Raw genomic sequence first — 18,814 nt, forward strand, 5'->3', positions numbered from 1 at the left:
TGGAGACCTGTGGGTACATAATTACAAAAATAAAAACAACAACAAAATTGAATTGGTGGACTGTGGTTTGCTCTGGTGGAGGAATTTTCAGATTGGTGAACGTTAGGCAATAATTGCAAGAGGAGGGAAAACTTATTTTTGTTGACCAGACAGCTTCTCTTTCAATGGACAACAGCAGTGTCTTATCTACTCAATAGCAGCTGGAAAGCTCAGCAGGAAGCCATTAGTTCAGTCAGTTACTGAAGAATGATGTGATAATTCCTTTGTGTTGAAGCCTGGTCAGGCTGCTCATTTGATTTTGCATTGCAAATTGAAATCTTGAGAGAGAGAGAGAGAGAGAGAGAGAGAGAGAGAGAGAGAGAGGAGAAAATAGCAATGCAAGCCTATTCCCAATCACTTGAGATGAGTAAGCCTTTTTAAAGGAAGTGGGGCTCCCTTCCCAATTAACACCCATCTGACTGGGCTATAGGTGTGGTTTCTGGAACACCTTTCTAAAATAAATAATAAAAGTTGTTGTCAGTTTAAAAGGGGGAGGGGAGAACACCAAAATGTCTTTAGGGCTACATTTTATTAGCCAGCTGTGAAATATGTGTAAACTTTAGTGGAACAAACTTTGGGAGCCAATGTTCACAAAGAAGTCTTAAGGAAGAAACTTTAATGTCTATATAGATTTTTGGTTAGTGAATCATCACAATTGGTTTCAAGCTGCATAGCTCTTTATGTTTGTATAACACAGCAGTTCTTGGTCTTTTAGCAAAACATTTCCAGAGATAGGTGGCATGGAGGTTTGTCACAGAATATACCTTCCCGGATATTATTCACTGTGGAATTTCAATATAAGTACATGTAAAATGCATATAGCACATGTAAAAAAAGGCAAAGGACCCCTGACAGTTAAGTCCAGTCACAGGTGACTCTGGAGTTGCAGCTCTCATCTCACATTACAGGCTGAGGGAGCTGGAGTTTGTTCGCAGACAGTTTCTCCAGGTCATGTGGCCAGCATGACTAAGCCGCTTCTGGTGCAACGGAACACCAAAACCAGAGCAGTGCATGAAAACGCCGTTTACCTTTCCGCAGGAGCGGTACCTATTTATCTGCTTGCACTTTTTGGCGTGCTTTCAAACTGCTAGGTTGGCAGGAGCTGGGACCGAGCAACAGGAGCTCACTCTGTCGCGGGGATTTGAACTGCTGACCTTCTGATCGGCAAGCCCAAGAGGCTCAGTGGTTTAGACCACAGCATGTGGTATAGGAAAATATTTTTCACCTTTCGTTAAATTGTCTAATAGATCCATGTGAAAAGAAAACATTTTTCAACTCCTCCCTCAATTCATTATAAGTTCAGTATCCTGGGGAAATGATTCACAGCAATTAAAACTAGACCTATCCATCAAACTGAAAGATTCCTCATATATCCACCTTTCCCTTGTCAAACTCAGGACTTTTTCACTTCAGGCAGTGGAATCCCAAGGGCTGGCACCCTCACCTGCCCCTGCTGCCGCCATCAGAGAAGTGAATTAAAGTGATGGCTTTCAGTGAGATTTTGTGAGATCTTGCTGCTGCCACTCCTTCTCCCTCCTTCTTCGGCAGGAGGTGCACCGCTCACTGCTGCTTTTGCCAAAGAAGTGACGACAAGGGGTCCTAGATCTCATGGACCTCTCAGGAGATTTTACTGCAGCCTGGAAGCCATAGCTACAGCATTGTGAACCTAGTAAGCAAGTGGATGGCAGGGGCGGCAACACCTTTCCATTTTGCCTCAGGCAGTGAAGCAGAATGGGCCACCTTTGCAAAGCTGGCATAGGTGCCTACCATTTAATCTGATTGGCATGAGTTGATCTTTGATAGGCTGAATTGTGGGTGACACTCCATTCTTTTGACAAGTAGGGATTACACCAAACACACACACACACACACACACACACACCCAGGGCAGCAGAATCCTTGCAGTCCAAACTGGTTTACTCCAAAATATAGAAGACAGTATGTAGAATGCATAGTATGTTGCATTGTGGTATTAGATGCAATTATTATACCAACCAAGTTTAAGTTTGACTACAGTATTTAGAGTGTGATAGGAGACAGAGCTGGGTCCATGATTAGGCTGCGTGTTTGATATATTTCTATCCTTTAAAATCCTTCTGATCTAGAATCTCCCTTTAATACAGAATTTCTTTCTAAGGCTTCTTGTAGGTCAATGCAGCCATTAATAATGCTATGTTATTATATATGATATGATTTACACTCTAGTCTAATGACTTACAAAACATTTTTTTTTTTTGGCAGTCTGAACAAATTAGCTCTGTTTTCCTGGCACAATTAGTTGTAAGCCCTTCATTCTCATGCTGCTAAAAACTGAAGGACAAATCTGTGATAACAAAATCAAGCAGTTGAGTAGTCAGCTAAGATTTTGTCTTAAGAACAATTTATCACGTAAATGGTGTCTGCTTTGGTGTCTGCTTTGTTTTATGGAAATTTGAAAACAGCTTTCCGCATGATTGAAGCTTTTGTCAGTGAGACCCTCTTCAAGATGTGACAAATGTCTCTTATCTCTAGAAGATGCTGAAAAGACACAAGTGATAAAACTTGCTATTTTAGATCAAGAATCCACAAGGGAGGCACGGGGGAGGGTTAGCACTCAAGACTCAAAATAACTTTCCAACCTTACAGCTTCAGGAGAAGGAAACAATTAGTTAAATGAGTCAATCCAGCTTTATTTTGAATGTCTGGATTATATGTGTGTGTGTGTGTGTGTATTCTAGACATTCAAAATATATATGTGACTGTTTGTTCATAAGCAATGTGCCGTGCAAACAACTTCACATTTTACCATTTTTGCACATGCAAATAACAAACAAAGATCTTTATTGTATCCATCTAGTCCAGCATTCTGTTTTCACAGTGGCCAACCAGATAGGCAAAGCACCACCTGATTCCTTATGTTCCACCTTGGTCAATGAGCTCTTCTAACCGGGCACTTTGGGTGTTCCCCCCATGCTCATGCAGTTTGGCTGGTTTCACCAGGGAAGAAATATTGCTTCATGAAACTCCTTGCCAATGGAAGTCATCTCTGCTTTCTTTCAGTTTGTTTGAAAAAACAACAACTAAACTGTTCAGCCTCTGAAACTTTATTATTATGCCTTTGATGTTTTTACTGATGCTGTTATTGTAGTATTTGTCAATGCATTAGACACAACCTGGTTATATTTTCTATGAAAGAAATATTGAAATAAATGAAAAATTTAAAAATCAGGACCTGATTGCAACAGCACTGTGCACTTTGGGTTTCCAGCAACTGGTATTCAGAGGTGGTTTCTGCTGGGACAGGTTCATCTATACATCCTGTGGGGTTTCTTTAAAACAGTGTTTCCCAACCGGTGTTCCGCGGCACACTAGTGTGCCGCGGAACGTTGCCTTGTGTTCCGTGGGAGGGAGGCGGGCGAGGCGGGCGGCGAGAGGTGGGGCGGTGGCGGCGAGCACACGCGGGGCGGCGAGCGAGCGAGCTCCCACATCCCATCGCCGCTCGCTTCGGCCGGCCTACTGGAGGAAGGCGCGAAAACCTCGCGCATGCGCAGGCCTTCCGCCTGCGACAGCCCAGTAGGCCGGCCGAAGCGAGCGGCGATGGGATGTGGGACGGAGCTCGCTCGCCGCCCTGCGTGTGCTCGCCGCCCGACTCGCCCGCCTCCCTCCCACGGCACACCAGCCTACCTCCGTGGGAGGGAGGCGGGCGAGTCGGGCGGCGAGAGGCGGGGCGGCGGCGGCGAGCGCCTCGGGTGAGTCAGTCCGGCCTTAAGCCCTCCTGCAGTTTATTATATGGAGTTTCCTTCTTTCTGATGAAACGATATGCTTTTTTGCAGCAGCTCCGGGTGCTTCCTCTCCCCTCCCTCCCCCCTCGCTCGTGATGCAATTCCCGCAGCAATTTACACGGCTGGGAACCCGGGAGGCGCTAGGACCCAGCCGAGCTCGCCGTGTGAGTTCTGTTTGCGGCTGGACTGCTCGGCTCGAGTTACGGAGCTCCCCGACGTGCCGAGCTCGCCGTCTCACTGACCGGCCTCCTCCTCCTCTACCCGAGGAATTGCAACAAAACCCGCCCTTATCAGCTCCGCGGCGGTCAGTCGATAGCGCGGCCCTGCGCGCACCAGCGCCCAGACATGAGCTGACGTCAATGCAGGCGCAATAATAATAATAATAAAACCCGTGTTATTTTTTGCCGATCCAAAGTGCTGGCAGGGTGGCCAACACTTAACGTGTGAACCCAAGTCCGACACGGGCCCTGACCCGCTTTTACATCACTCCTCTTGTTGTGCATTGCAAGGAAAAGCCCGATGAAAATGCGCCTAATACCAAGTACTTTTGCGGGGTGTGGGGGTGTCCTGATCTTTACAGCAACAAAACACGCACACATCCCTCTACAGGCCGCTTTGTGGAAGATTCACTTCTTCGGCTGCTTGTCAAAATAATGTAACCTGACTGCTAATGCAACTGTTACTTTTCGTGGCCATATACCTACACGGTTAAGGTCTTTGGGAGAGCACACTGTAAATAGAAACTTACACTTTCGTGCGTCCCTCCCGGCGCGACGCTGCGCGCTGACGTCACGGGGCTGTAATGGTGGTGTGCCTCGAGATTTTTTTCATCAAACAAGTGTGCCTTTGCCCAAAAAAGGTTGGGAAACACTGCTTTAAAAAAGTAATCTATCCTGAACCTGACAGTTGTGTCTGAAAAACAGGCAGGCAGGAAGAAAAACTTTACAAACTAGGGAGGCCCCTTCCACGTTGGCATAAAACTCAACTCCAGAATTAATACTTACTTGCCTTCTTACTCAGACCAAACTCGCTGTCCTTTCCTGGAGGGTATACCTGGGAACCAGCAGGTAATATGTTCAAGCAACAAAGCATCACCCACTACTCTGCCCAAAACTTTCTCTACTCTCAGCTTTCCCATACCAGACACAAAAGATTCTCCTTATCAGAGATCAAGGCACCATTTTTCATATAACTTTGAGGTCATATTTTCTGTGCAAAAGAAATGCAATTTTAATCGGATTGAATTATTATTTTTACTGAATTGTCTTAGTCAGTAATGGTGGTGGGGGGGGGGAGGCCTAATGACGTGAGATTTCAGTAAAGGAAAAACTTTGCATGGTTTGCAGCATGGAAGATGAAGTGAATAAATTTGCTTTCCCCTGGACTTTAACTGAAAAGTGATTCCTCCCTTGAGGTTTCCATAAATGAAGTAGAGGTTCAATGAATGATAGTGAGATGAGTTATGATTGGATGAGATTTCAGTGACAGTACTTCTGGCTTGAATTGAAAATAATGGTGAGCAAAGGCTGCTCAGGTAATTTAATGTTGATGCCCCCAGCTTTATTCAGAGGATCCTTCATCAGTCTGATAGCATCTCCAGATAAACCCCCCTTAGTGTAAACCATTATCATAATTTTAGTCTGCACTGTGAATTGACATTGGTAAAGTGAAATACATTTTGTTAACCAATATGCCTTTAAAAAAATAAATTGTGTGAAAAACTAAGGTCAGGCAAAGTTAAATAAACAATTTATTGTTTATAAAAATATTTTAGCTTTAAAATATGGCTTAGTCTCTGTAAGGGATATTTAAAATGCATGGTGCCAAATCAGCTGTCTCCACCATGCTCTTATATACTAATGATTTCCTATAATTCAATTTGAAAGAAAATCATAGTTAATTAAACCTGAAAGAAGCAAAATATAATCAGGCATGTAAACAATAGAATGCTTCTGTCTTTATTGTTCCTGCATTTAGCTTTTTTCAAGACATTTCTTCTGAGATGGCAAGCCTGGAAGGGAAAATGAAGATATATAAACTTTTGTTGCAGCAATGCTGCTTATTTGAAACATTCAGCAGTTCATCACATGATCAGGCAAAATCAGGGAAGTCACTCAGAGCCAAATATAAGTGATCATTAACTGCTTCTATGCTTTTAAGCCATAAATGAAACAAACTATGAACAGGTGTGTACCTTCCAGGGTTTGTGGGTTTTTTAAAAAGCAAACAAACTGCAGGGAAAGGGCTTAAACTTTAGATTTAAACAAAGGGGTGAGTGAGACACAATGGTTTTAATTAGGGATGGGAGAAGGTGCTAATTTCAGTTTTCAATGCCATTTTTGTAATCTTAAATTCAGTACTTCACATTTCTGCATCAATTTGCTTTTTTTTAAAAAAAAAAGTCATTGTGAAACTTCATCAGCATTTTAGTTTAAATTTCTCCTAATAAACACATGCTTTCATGCAACTCTCCCTAACATTTTATATGTTATTTTCACAAATATACGCCTTTTTAATGCACTCTTTACACCGTATATGCATTTTTGTACACATTCGAAAATCTGCGAATTTTGGCTGGGCTTTGCTTCTCATGCTGTTTCAGAAATTGCAGATTAGGAAGAGTCACCCTTAAATGCAAACCGAATCTAATCTGTCCCCAATTCCTAGCTTTAACCCACCAGTGGTATGCTCTATTTTATACTTGCTATGTCAACCTAAAAACAAGCAAACAATATGAACACCCTAACGGAGCATGCATGGTGTCCCATATGGGATCGGATTCATATCTGAGTTCCCTAAAAGATGCAATCTGCTTTGACAGTGCCAGTCAGGAGCTGGGGCAAGCAAAGATGTCTGGGTGGAATCCCATAAATAGGTGATTTGTGGGATTCCACCCAGACATCTTCGCTTGCCCCAACTCCTGACGGGCACTGTCCAAACTGACAGTCACTGCCCTGAACATTTGCCAATATTTTGTCTCCTCCAAAATCCCTCTCTTCCTTTGTATTTATATGTTGCATAGCATTATAATTCTGGGGCCCATCTTCTAACTTTCTATCTATTCTCAAGAAGCAGGCAAGGCGGAATATGCCTTGCAAATCAGTTGTCAAGCAATACTGTGTGGAAAGGCAAATCCCCAGTACACACTTGGGTCCTTGACCTGCTTTGACTGACATAGATATGCATGAATGACCCACTGGCAGGCTCAGCAAAGCAGGCAGCACCAGGGAATTGCCTGTGTCTGGGAGTGTAACTTCCATGAGAAGTATGTATGAATAAATATTTTTAAGTGTATACATGAATGCTGCTTTTATTTTCAGCTGAACTGAGTCCGTATCAGAAAAGCCTGCCATGTTGCAGAGCATAGCCTCTGGGTGACATTTTACATAAGGACCAAATACCAATTTCCTTCTTCCTATAATATGGATCTTGAGATAGGAAGAAGCTAAAAGATACAGGTGCTGTTTATTTTCCTTTCTTCTCTTTTAGGCACTGCAAGCCAACTCTCCGACTTCAAAGCCAGAAGCAAATGTAAGTACAGTGCAGGTCCCGATTTTGAATGTGGCCACAAGTACCTCAAATTTTATTGCTTCACTTCCATCAAATTGTCACAGTTCCTTTTGACATGGTACTGGCTCTTGATGGATATTCATAAAATTTACAAATCATGGGCTCAGCATGTGAACCCTCACTGAATGTAACACTTTTCGTTTTGTTTATAAACTGAGCACCTTTACCCTTAAATTCTTACTTTATTTGCAATTAATAAATATATGTCTTATGTTGTTGAAATTGTGAGTCTGGGAGGGATTTAACTGAGAGGAGCCTGCAGTTGGGACTGTCAATGGGAGTTTCTCTTGCTGTCCAAAGTACATGTGGCAGGCAGAGTGCGCAACACACACACAAACACACTTTCCAGAAATAGCCATAGAACACAAATCTCAGTTTCATCTTCTTGTTTGAAATGTTGAGGTTCCGGGATTTCCTCTGGTCCCTTCCCCCCACACATACCCCTTCTAGCTCCAATTGCAAGGGCCGTAAGAAACGGTGTCAGAGGTTTTTGCCCGGTTCCAGACCTCTTGCCATCCAGCAACCCTTTTGCAAGTACTACAATGCCCTCCCACCAGATGTCAAATAGAAAAATAACTACCAAACTTTTAGAAGACATCTAAAGGCAGCCCTGTTTAGGGAAGCTTTTAATGTTTAATAGGTTATTGTATTTTAGTGTTTTGTTGGAAGCCGCCCAGAGTGGCTGGGGGGACCCACCCAGATGGGCCGGGTATAAATAATAAATTATTATTATTATTATTATTATTATTATTATTATTATTATTATTATTATCATCATCATCATTATTATTAGGAAACAAAGTCCAAATACAGTTTCAGTGGATGGGGGTTTTCAGATGGACAGATTAATCTATTTAATTAAAGCGGGTTCGTATGTCTGGTCCATCCCATTTCATAATCTGTGTGTGTTTTAAAAAATAAAAAGTTCATATGGAACATTTGTATTTAAGGATGTTCTTACATATGTTTATTATCTCCAGTGTATACATTTCTAAATGTGTGTCATTTTCAACACAATAAAAATCAAGTTCCTTCCTCACAACTGCCAGTATTTCATACAAGAGCATATGGTATTGGAGGAGCAGAAACTAGATGGCAGCAAAGAGAGTCAGTGAATTCTAAACATCTGACCACTATTTGGCTGGCACCCTCAAACAAGAGTTGCATATATACTGCATCAAGCTGTGAATCATGAGCCATGCTGATTAATACTTTTCAAATGTCTAGCCAATTAATTTGTGAGATTTTAAAAAAACATGCAAGGTCAATGAACTCTTAAAAGAAAACAAACCTGAGGGCTAAATAGAGTATGATTCTATTTTATTTTTTAACAACGGCACTCAGAATAGCCTGAATACATACCAAATATCCTTCACTGTAAAAAGAGATCTTTTGTTGCTCATTATTAGGAAATTGCCATTAGGACAAATATGAGTGCCATGCTATTGTTAGACTGGCTCTAAACAAGAATGTTTAAATGAATAAAAACAAGTCAAGCCAATTAAAAAGGTTAAATAAGGCAGATGATCAGATTGAGTCTTTTTTTAAAAAAAATATGAGTAGGACAATTATTAGTAATGAAAGCTTTTAGAGCAGTGTTTATTTGTTTTTTAACACACACAAAATATTCATGAGCAAATTCATTGAGATGTTTAAAAAACATGTACGTTGTTTGGAATTTTGAAATCCTATAACTTTAGTTAGAACCATTGACCTTGGCAAATATTGCAGTTGGGAAAATTGAGAAATACACTTTTCTAGTTTGGGCTGGCCAACCCCATACAATCCAAGCCCAAATTCACCTCAAAGCACACTTTATAATGGGTTTGAGTCTGGCAACCTACCCTGCCAATCTCCCTATCCCCTAAAACACGTGTTACCAAGTCACCTGGGGAGTAAACCTCACAGAGCTCAATGGGTCTCCTGAGCAAGCATGTTGTTGACCTTGTAAGCACAGGAAGCTTGCTAGAGGTGGAAACCTGTAGTTGAGGAACAGGGCAGGGCTGCATCAGGTCACACACTACCTAGACCATACTTTACTGATTGGCCCTGCAGTAACACACAGTTGTCAGGTCATTCTGGACTCCCTAATACATTGCCTGCATCAACCATGCCCTCTAGAAGGTTAATAAAGCATTGTGACAAGCAATAGAGTGCCTAGGTAAGTGTGTTATTTCAAACCTGTGCATAAAATTTGACAAAATTGACTTTTATGTACCTGATGGTGTACATTTATCTCCAGCTGAAAATAAATAATAGTCACTCAATGTGTTATAGGGGCATGGAGGATTGGTTGCAGCTGTAGGCTGGTTTGTGGCAAGAGGCCAAAAGGAGCTGTTCCGGGTGGCAGGTAAGGCACTGAGTGCAATCCTTAATCCAACATGACATGAAATGGTGCATTATCCCAACCTCAAGCAGGTGCAATCTCAGGGTGCCCTGTTAGAGGGGTCTAAGTTGAAGTTGTGGGGCAGATGGACCATAGAGCTTCCAGCAGAGGCCAGGGTTTGGCCACCTCAGTTGCCCTTCATCTTGACATGGTTTCTTCTAAGAATATTCAGGGACATCCAGTTCTTATTCATCAGCCAGCTTTACTCACCACCAGTTATTTCCTTTTGCAAGGCTATGCTTCAATGGGAATGGGAGATCTTGGAGAGTAAGAAGATGCACACTTTGGTCTTTCCAAGTTTTTTTGTGGGGAGAGGCAATGGAATTCCATACCTCTATTACCATTAACTCCCGGGGGGGAGGGGGAGAGAGAAAAAGTTTGAGACTTTCATGAATCTGTCGTGTTATGACTCATTTGGAAGACAGCACAGGCTAAGAAATCTGAAAATTAAGAAAAAATATGCAAAAGGGGAAGCAGAATTGATTTTATTTAGAAACACAAATTCAGACTTGCTTGCTTCTTGCTTGCTTACTGACTTACTTATTGTCTGGTGGTTATAATAAATGATAACTTAGAAGACCTAAATATATCCGATTACCAGGAAATGGCATGGCAATTTTCATTCTTCTTTCCTGCTTCAAGCTATTTTTGTGTGTGAAAGAAATATAGAGTTAAACTTGATGTATTCTTTAAAAAAAGGAAATCCATTGTTGCTATGTTTGTGTCATTGAGAAGCGGGGAGGGAAAATGACATTTGCAAACTGATGCTTACTGAATCCTTCTGGCTTCCCTCCTTATTTTAAAAATATGAAAGGTTTCGTTATGGTACTATTTTTATGCTTTTCATCAAGATGTTATTTCCTCTCTTAAATGCTTTCCACCATCAGTTACCACAAGCAGTGCATTAATGAATTCCTATACTGCGCCTTGGGTAGGGTTTCAGGTATGGATTTGATTATAATATTCATCCTGAAATACCACTGCCCAGTGGGTGGAATGGTTATTATTTTAATAGAATATATACTTAAAAATGAAGGAAAACCATTTCAGAAAAGCTGCATTTATCAGGTTTAATAGCCGGAGGTAGGTGACACCACACAGGTCACATAAACATTCCACATGTCAAGAATTGACTTTAAATGAAAGATCTCACACTGCAGTTCTCATTTTTATTTGTTTTCCTGAAGCTGTTTATAGTGAAGACTGCACATTTTTTTTGTGTAACCATAAGTAGTAGTATTCAATCAAGAGACTCATTATGCTTTACTGTTCTTGTGAAAAGAGGTATTTGGGTGTTTAAGAGGTGATGAAGGATAAAACAAATATAGAAGCAGTTAGATTTAGTTACACCTGAAGTTTTTCAGTAGCATATTTAATGTCACAGTTATTACTGATACTATCACATCAATAATAATGACATTTGTGAAGTGGTGTTCAGTACCTTCAGTTTGTCATGTATATTTAGATCCACAAGCCATGCTTTGTAAACTGCTAAAGCTATCAGGTGCAAATATAGAAATGGTAGTATTTTATTATTGGTAATTACATTAATATTGACACTTGCTTCTGTGCAGGGGTGGTTCTGTTCAATAAGAGGCCACCTCCCCCCACCCTTTTTAAAAGTCAAGTTCCACAGCATTATTGCACCTCATATTCACAAGTATTTACAGATGGATTATCTCAGGTTGTTTGTCTATTGTTCAAACAGCCCTCTGACATCAAATTCATAAATCTGGTGTTCAGTAAATAGAACAAAATCAATGTCCCTGTGTTTCCTGGCTCAGGACCAATGAGAACATGACAAGGCTGTTAACCTTGTTGACACATTTGAAACAATAAAATTTCTGAGAACTGCTATAATGATAATATCTGTTAATTGTTCTCTGTTGTCTGATCTGGGTATATCAGCAGTTGCTGACAGGGATGAAATGGGAACATGACAAAACAGCTCATTAGCTAACTATAAAATATGATATATATGTATCCCCCCCCAAAAAAAAAACCTCTTCAGGAATGTTTGTCAACTTTTGGCCATTATTTGTATTCATACTTTTTTTTTTAGAATGAGACATTGATTTACAATATAAAATACGCAATACTTTTTTTTTGAAAACATCCATACAATATTTTCTAGAGGGCTGGAAGAAACCCAATGTTTCTTTATCGCCTTTACCACTGGCAAGTGGTACAGATGTGCAGCTGGCTTGAGGGATCAACAAATTAATAGTTTTTGCGGCTGTTTTTTTCTAAAGAATGCTCTGACCTGTGTTGTTCTTGAGTCCTGACTTTTTTGGCATTATCTCTAAGGGGGGGACAAAGCGTCGTCAGCAACCTCGAAACAGACTTATGGTTTCATTTCTAAACTCACGAACAGCTTGTTATCTGAATTAGAAAGGCTGGTACTTCCTATAAATGTCAGGCAGTCAGTAAAAACTTATAGAGGAAGTTTTAGATACTGTAGTAAAAAGTCACAGAGTCAGCTTTAAAAAGTAAGGAAATAATACGGGGTGTGTGTGTGTGTGTGTGTGTGTGTGTGTGTGTGTGTTTCTCAGACAGCCTCTTGTGGATTTAGCTCAAGATGTCCTCGACCTGAGTATTCAACAAGATATCAGATATATAGCAAACAGTATTACTTGGCTCTTTCAGCATTTCTTAAAGCATTCTGTGTGACAAATTTTCCCCTCTGGCAAAAAGGGGAAACATTTTCCATAGTCTCTCTTTCCCTTAACATGACATAGCATGACTCCAATTGCTTTATGCCATGGTTGATAGAAGCAGGGAAAATCTCTATTCGGTATAAGAACACTAGCTTGTCAAATATAGAAGATCCCATTTTGCATGTTGTAAATTAATTAGCTTTACCAAGCTAAGAAAACAAAGCACTTTTTATTTTTAAAATATCATTTAAAATTCACACATCATTTCCGCAGCAGGATGCTCAGTTTATTATTTTAAAATGGCCATGTTGTTAGCGTTTTCTGCTTGTGCATAATGATGTTAGGAAAAAATTGGCTTTTATTAAATTAAAACTCTCTTTCATATAACAAAATAATATTAGTTCTTCAAAATCTGTTGGCTTCTTATAGCTGTTTTCTTTGTAGTGTTTGGCATAAATATTTGAAGACATTTTGTCAGTGGCAAATTTTCATTTGTCCCCTGTTTTAAGAGTCGTGGAGCTAATTTTTAGCTCCGCATGCAGAACACCCTTCGTTGAATTTTTTCTGTACCTTCCAGACCTAACAAGCAATGACAACACAAATGTTTTATTATTAGTTTGTAAAAAAACATAATAATAATAATAATAATAATAATAATAATAATAATAATAATTCAATAAGGGCCATCTGAGAACTTATTTACACAATAATTAAAGTAGGGAGGATTGGCATTAAGCAAAGGTTGGAAGGCTTTGGGCAAACAGAGCAGTGACCATGTCATTGCTGTGCCTCAGCAAGACATGTAGCATGATCTTATGCATATTTGCTCTAAAGTAACTTGAGTTCAGTGGGACTTACTTCCTTGTAAGTGTGCCAAGGTTTGCAGCCTTATCGTGATTCATAAATTCAGCAGGAGATAACACTGAAATAGTCTGGTGGAGAAATGTAATGAGATCCTCCCCTCTACATAGCTTTTGTCCTGTGGCATGGAGTCTGCCACATGTTTGCACAGTGGTCTGGTTCATATATTTCATTCCATCCATTTTGAGGCAAAGTCTCATGAAGCAGCAACTAATATGGAAGTCCTAATATGGAAGTATTGCACTTGGGTTAAAAAAAATTAGAGGCACAAATACAAGATGGGGGACACCTGGCTTGAGAGCAGTACATGTGAAAAGGATCTAGGAGTCTTGGTTGACCACAAACTTGACATGAGCCAACAGTGTGACGCGGCAGCTAAAAAAGCCAATGCAATTCTGGGCTGCATCAATAGGAGTATAGCATCTAGATCAAGGGAAGTAATAGTGCCACTGTATTCAGCTCTGGTCAGACCACACCTGGAGTACTGTGTCCAGTTCTGGGCACCACAATTCAAGAAGGACACTGACAAACTGGAACGTGTCCAGAGGAGGGCAACCAAAATGGTCGAAGGCCTGGAAACGATGCCTTATGAGGAATGGCTAAGGGAGCTGGGCATGTTTAGCCTGGAGAAGAGGAGGTTAAGGGGTGATATGATAGCCATGTTCAAATATATAAAAGGATGTCACATAGAGGAGGGAGAAAGGTTGTTTTCTGCTGCTCCAGAGAAGCGGACACGGAGCAATGGATCCAAACTACAAGAAAGAAGATTCCACCTAAACATTAGGAAGAACTTCCTGACAGTAAGAGCTGTTTGACAGTGGAATTTGCTGCCAAGGAGTGTGGTGGAGTCTCCTACTTTGGAGGTCTTTAAGCAGAGGCTTGACAACCATATGTCAGGAGTGCTCTGATGGTGTTTCCTGCTTGGCAGGGGGTTGGACTCGATGGCCCTTGTGGTCTCTTCCAACTCTATGATTCTATGATTCTATGATTCCTTGTGTGGGTTGGAATTTATCTGTGTGGTGGAAAGGAGAGGGGAGGGGCCACAGTTCAGTGGTAGAGTGCCTTGCATGCTGAAGGTCCCGGGTTCAATTTCCAATAGCTCTAGATAAGGCTGGGCGAGATCTGTCTCTGAAAATCTGAAGAGCCACTGCCAATCAATGCAATACTGAGCTAGATGGACCAGTGGCCTGACTCATCATAAAGCAGTTTCCTATGCCCCTGTGAAAGGACAATACTGCCCTCCCTCCAGGCTATTTCATTGATTCAGCCCCTGGCTGAATATATAAAATGCAGCTTAGTGAATGGTTGTTATACCTTGACCTGGCAAGTTAAATGTGAGCTTATTTTACCATGTTGGTTTCATGCAATGAATACATGATGAAATGCACTCACTTCAGTGGCACCTCCAGGTTTTGAGAGATCCTTGAGTAAGGTGTCCAGAAAGGGCCTTCCTCCCAGGCCTAAGGCACTGGGCTCTGGACAGTTGGCAGATCAGCTCTGCCCACCATGTGCCACCATTATGCCCTGGGAAGAGGAAGCCTCAGCCTCAACAGAGATGGCTGACTGAAAAGGCACCCAAATCAGTGCTGCCTCTCTTGAGGCTGCATCTCTCCATCATGAAAGAGGGAGATGCAGCAGCTGTGAATAAACCTCCTTTATTGAAAGTGGAGTTGGCTGGTGCACAGCCATGGTGTCTTCCTCTCTTCGCAGTGTGAATCCATTTTGTGTGAGGAGGACAACCCATCTCACTTCATTTATCCATTTGATATGTGTAAAACAATGCAGTCAAGAATGTGAATAGTCCTGTCATAACCTAGTTTATCAGAAAGCTAATATTATGCATCTGTTTTTGTTATAGTTGGCTATTAGGAATGCTAATGTAAACACCACAATATAATGACAGATTAAGTCACACTATGCCGAGCTTCCTTCCAGATTTTTAACTTGATAGAGATCTGCTGGCGGTTCATTTTATGTCATTCTAGATTGCCAGAACATGTTGGAATCACAAATAATACAATGTCAGTAAACAAGCACGCATTATGAAAATTGAGGAAATAATGTCAGAAAGATGCTTGGCAGAAGTGTCTAATCCCTCTCCAGCATACTTCTGCCATGAAAGCTTTCAGTGGAAAGAAAAGGTCTTCCTGCTCAACCATCATTTTCTTTTCAAGGAAAACATCCATATTTATTCATTCGGCCATAAAACTTTTATGAAAAATGTTTGGTTTCATTTCCCCACTCGGCAACTTAGTCTGTTGCTGGCTACTGGTTGCAGCTGGCAAGACTGTAATGAGTTTCTCCAACACCTTTTTTATCTTCCTGTTTGTGACAGATCTGATGCTACATCACATTGGTATCACTTAGCATTGCCCAAACTGCAACAAGTTTGACAAGCAGCCACCAGTGCACCAGCCAATCTTTTAGCCACTCTGGAGACACTTTTCAGGTACAAACATACTCCACTAAGTACTGTTACAGACTTCTAGACTAAGCTCAGGTCCCATGTGGTTAGCAGAAGCATACCTTCTCTTCTCTTCTCCACACTACATGTGATAATGTTTGGAGGAACTAAATCCCCAGCCAGGCAGGCAACACAACTACTTCCAACAGCTGCTCCAACCTTCTTTATTAAAGAACTGTACTTGTTTGAAGAACCAACATTGGCAGTTGCCATTGTGGCTAACTGCTACGGCCCACATTACCAAGAACCTGTAGTAACCAGCCCTACTGCATTACTTTTGCTGCCTGCTGCCTCTGTCCTCCAGCAGTAGTTGGTGGGGCAGTGTCAACACTGCTTACCTGGCTTCCTGACACCGAGGTTGCTCCCAGTGACCAAGATGGGTGGAAGAAAGTTGGCAAGGAGATTGGAACAGTGCAGGTGTCCTGTTGCCCTACTGCTGCACTTGCCATGCACTGACTGGGGTCCTCTCTCACACACACAGAGCAGCTGTTCCACCAGCCCAACTAAAAGATCTAAGAGGAACCAGCTTCCTGCTTCCTAGTGGACACCAGATAGCTCTGGTAAAGTATTCCCATTTTATAGGCAATTAAATTTATACAGACACAGCCCAATTGCTATCTGAACTAAATAAAGCCATTTCATGTACTGAGTTCACTCTTTTCACCACCACCCCCTTTTTTAAAAAACCACATAGGCTAATCTTTACACAGTCATATATTAATTTCACTGATCTTTCTCCCTCCCTATAACCTTTCCATGAACTGTACACTGAATTCTAGGCAATGCATGAAATGCAAAATGGTGCACGCAATTCAAGCCACTTATTAAGAACTTACCAGCTTCACCACAGGTATTCCTTTCTCTCCCTCTCCCTCTTTGTTCTACAACACAAAGTATGAATCTCAGACACAGTTCTCCTGTTACCTTAATTGTGATCACTGCAATTTAGGTAATCTTTGAAGTGGGACTCCCTAATCTTCCCCACAATGAGATTTGTGAGTTTCAGGCAACCTCTGAAATTTACAGAACCCCCCCAAGGGTGAGTTCTTAAAGAGCCCCACTTGAAACATTGTTTTAACTGTGGGGAATTGAAAGTACAAGGCATGTGTGTTTCTGCAAGCCAAACTATTTAAGCAATTTATAAATGGACTCTCCAGTCTATGCTGTGCTGAATAATCTTAACAAGAATTATAATAGGAATAATGATTTCTAGTGCGGTGCAAGTGGGAAGCAATAGCACTGTTTTTTCCATTTGAAGTTTAACAGCTACATAAAATTCAACAAATTCTCTGAACATCTGTCTGCCATCAGTTACGTAACAACTGAAGCATCTTACCTGATAAAACAGAACAGTGTGATACGTCTGATAGAACTGCACTCCTATTCAAAAGCTTGGTTGGTTTCCTTGGAGGGGATAGCTTCATTATTGCTTCTTCTTTAAGTCTTCATTACATAGTTTCCTTTTTAATCATCTAGTTCTCTGTCAAACTCTTCTCATCTGGACAAGCTCTGAAAACACATCCAACTCCTAATAGATTAATAAGAATTCCCTTGTTCAAAACCATCCAGACAAGGGGTACAAGATAGCTACATTTGCTAGTATTCTTTGCTATCATTTGAGCTTTTTTGTTGCTAGTTTGAAGTTACTGTGGAACTATTCTTAGATATATTCTAACTGTAATAAGAGAAGTATGGTTGCCATTCAGAATATGCTGTGTGCTAAGAACATGACTCAATAGAAGGTGTCCCATTAGCTTAAATGGAACTGCTGTGTGAAGTATCTACCACCATTTGCCTGATGTCAAATTATATTCTTTGGTCCCTTGGCAAACGAAGGAATATAGGCAAGAGCAGAATAAATGGCAAATAGTGAATTAGTCATCATGGTATTTTATACATACTGCAAGGTGAGGTCATATTTCTCTGTGTACAAAGAACAATCAAGCAGTTTATGCTCCTGAATAAACTATGAATCCTTACTGCACTTGAGATCATGCTGATTCCCTCACACAGTGTGCATGATTTATTTTAAATAAACTTTAATGACTGCAATCTGTGAAATAATAATATTTCATCAATATCTGCTGGAAGGAATAAGGCGGGCTTTGTGAAAATATAATCAAAACACAATATTATTCACTATTCACTCATGTTGAAATATACAGGTATTTTGTATTGATTTAAATGTGAAGGGATTAATGTTAGTATCCACAAATGAGTTGAAAATGAATAAAAGCATTTTGGCAGGAAGTTTTTAGCCCATAACAAAGCAACACCTTTCATTAAACAAAAGGATTTAGTCCACTTTACATGCTACTGGAGCATGAATAAAAATATTTTCAAAGCTATGCAAATTGATGCTGAATATGCTGGCTTTTTTCACATTGAAATGTATTTAAAATATTTGTACATTACCATTCACACAAAAGATTTGATATCAATGATATGTATTTAGGGATGAGCAAGTTTCCCACATTCCTTTTATTTATCATTCCATGGAGTTATCCTTACCTCAGTTCTGCTCCACCTAATTCTGGATTAACTATGAAAATGTTCAAAAACCGTTCATGAATTTTATCATAGCTCTAGCATTTTACCTTGCATTGATAACATGTTGCTTGTCCCATCTTAGCAGCATCCTGACTCCTTCCCAGCCCATAAACAAAGAGACTATAGGACTGGAGGAAGCTAGAAAGAGGCTGAGGTGTAGCTTCCAGGTATTTGTGAAAGATCACAGCTGTGGGAAGTGGAGATTATAAGAGAGAGGGAGAAGATGTTGGTGGGAGGTTGCCAGTGAGTGGTTGGAACACAGATAGCTACTTTGCTGGAGTTGACTGCCCTTGTTGACCATGAGAGCCACTAGGGCAGGGTTTGTAAATGCCAGGTCCAGATGTCAAGTACATCTGTCCAGGCCTGTCTGTGAGGCCCACAGGACTCTCTGTGACCTCTTCCCCAGGCCTCATCCCCTTTTCCTAAACAATACCAGCCCGGCTCTACATAAGCTTTGATTGCTTTTGCTGACCTGGGATGTGCCCTTGAACTTGTCAGGTATGATGGTGTTTCTAAGGTACAGAAG

General features: G+C 40.9%; 1 long non-coding RNA gene across 1 annotated transcript in view; it reads left to right on the forward strand.

Annotated features, from left to right (window-relative positions):
• Positions 1 to 7,282: 7,282 nt before the first annotated feature.
• The window catches only part of LOC309540723, a 38,148-nt gene continuing 26,616 nt past the window's right edge, over positions 7,283 to 18,814 (forward strand). Inside the window, exons 1-2 of the long non-coding RNA XR_014223430.1 lie at positions 7,283 to 7,331; positions 9,648 to 9,720. This is a non-coding gene — a long non-coding RNA (uncharacterized lncRNA). The remainder of the gene's footprint in view (positions 7,332 to 9,647; positions 9,721 to 18,814) is intronic.

Source organism: Podarcis vaucheri, assembly GCF_965113315.1.
Source record: "Podarcis vaucheri genome assembly, chromosome: 9".
Taxonomy (NCBI): domain Eukaryota; kingdom Metazoa; phylum Chordata; class Lepidosauria; order Squamata; family Lacertidae; genus Podarcis; species Podarcis vaucheri.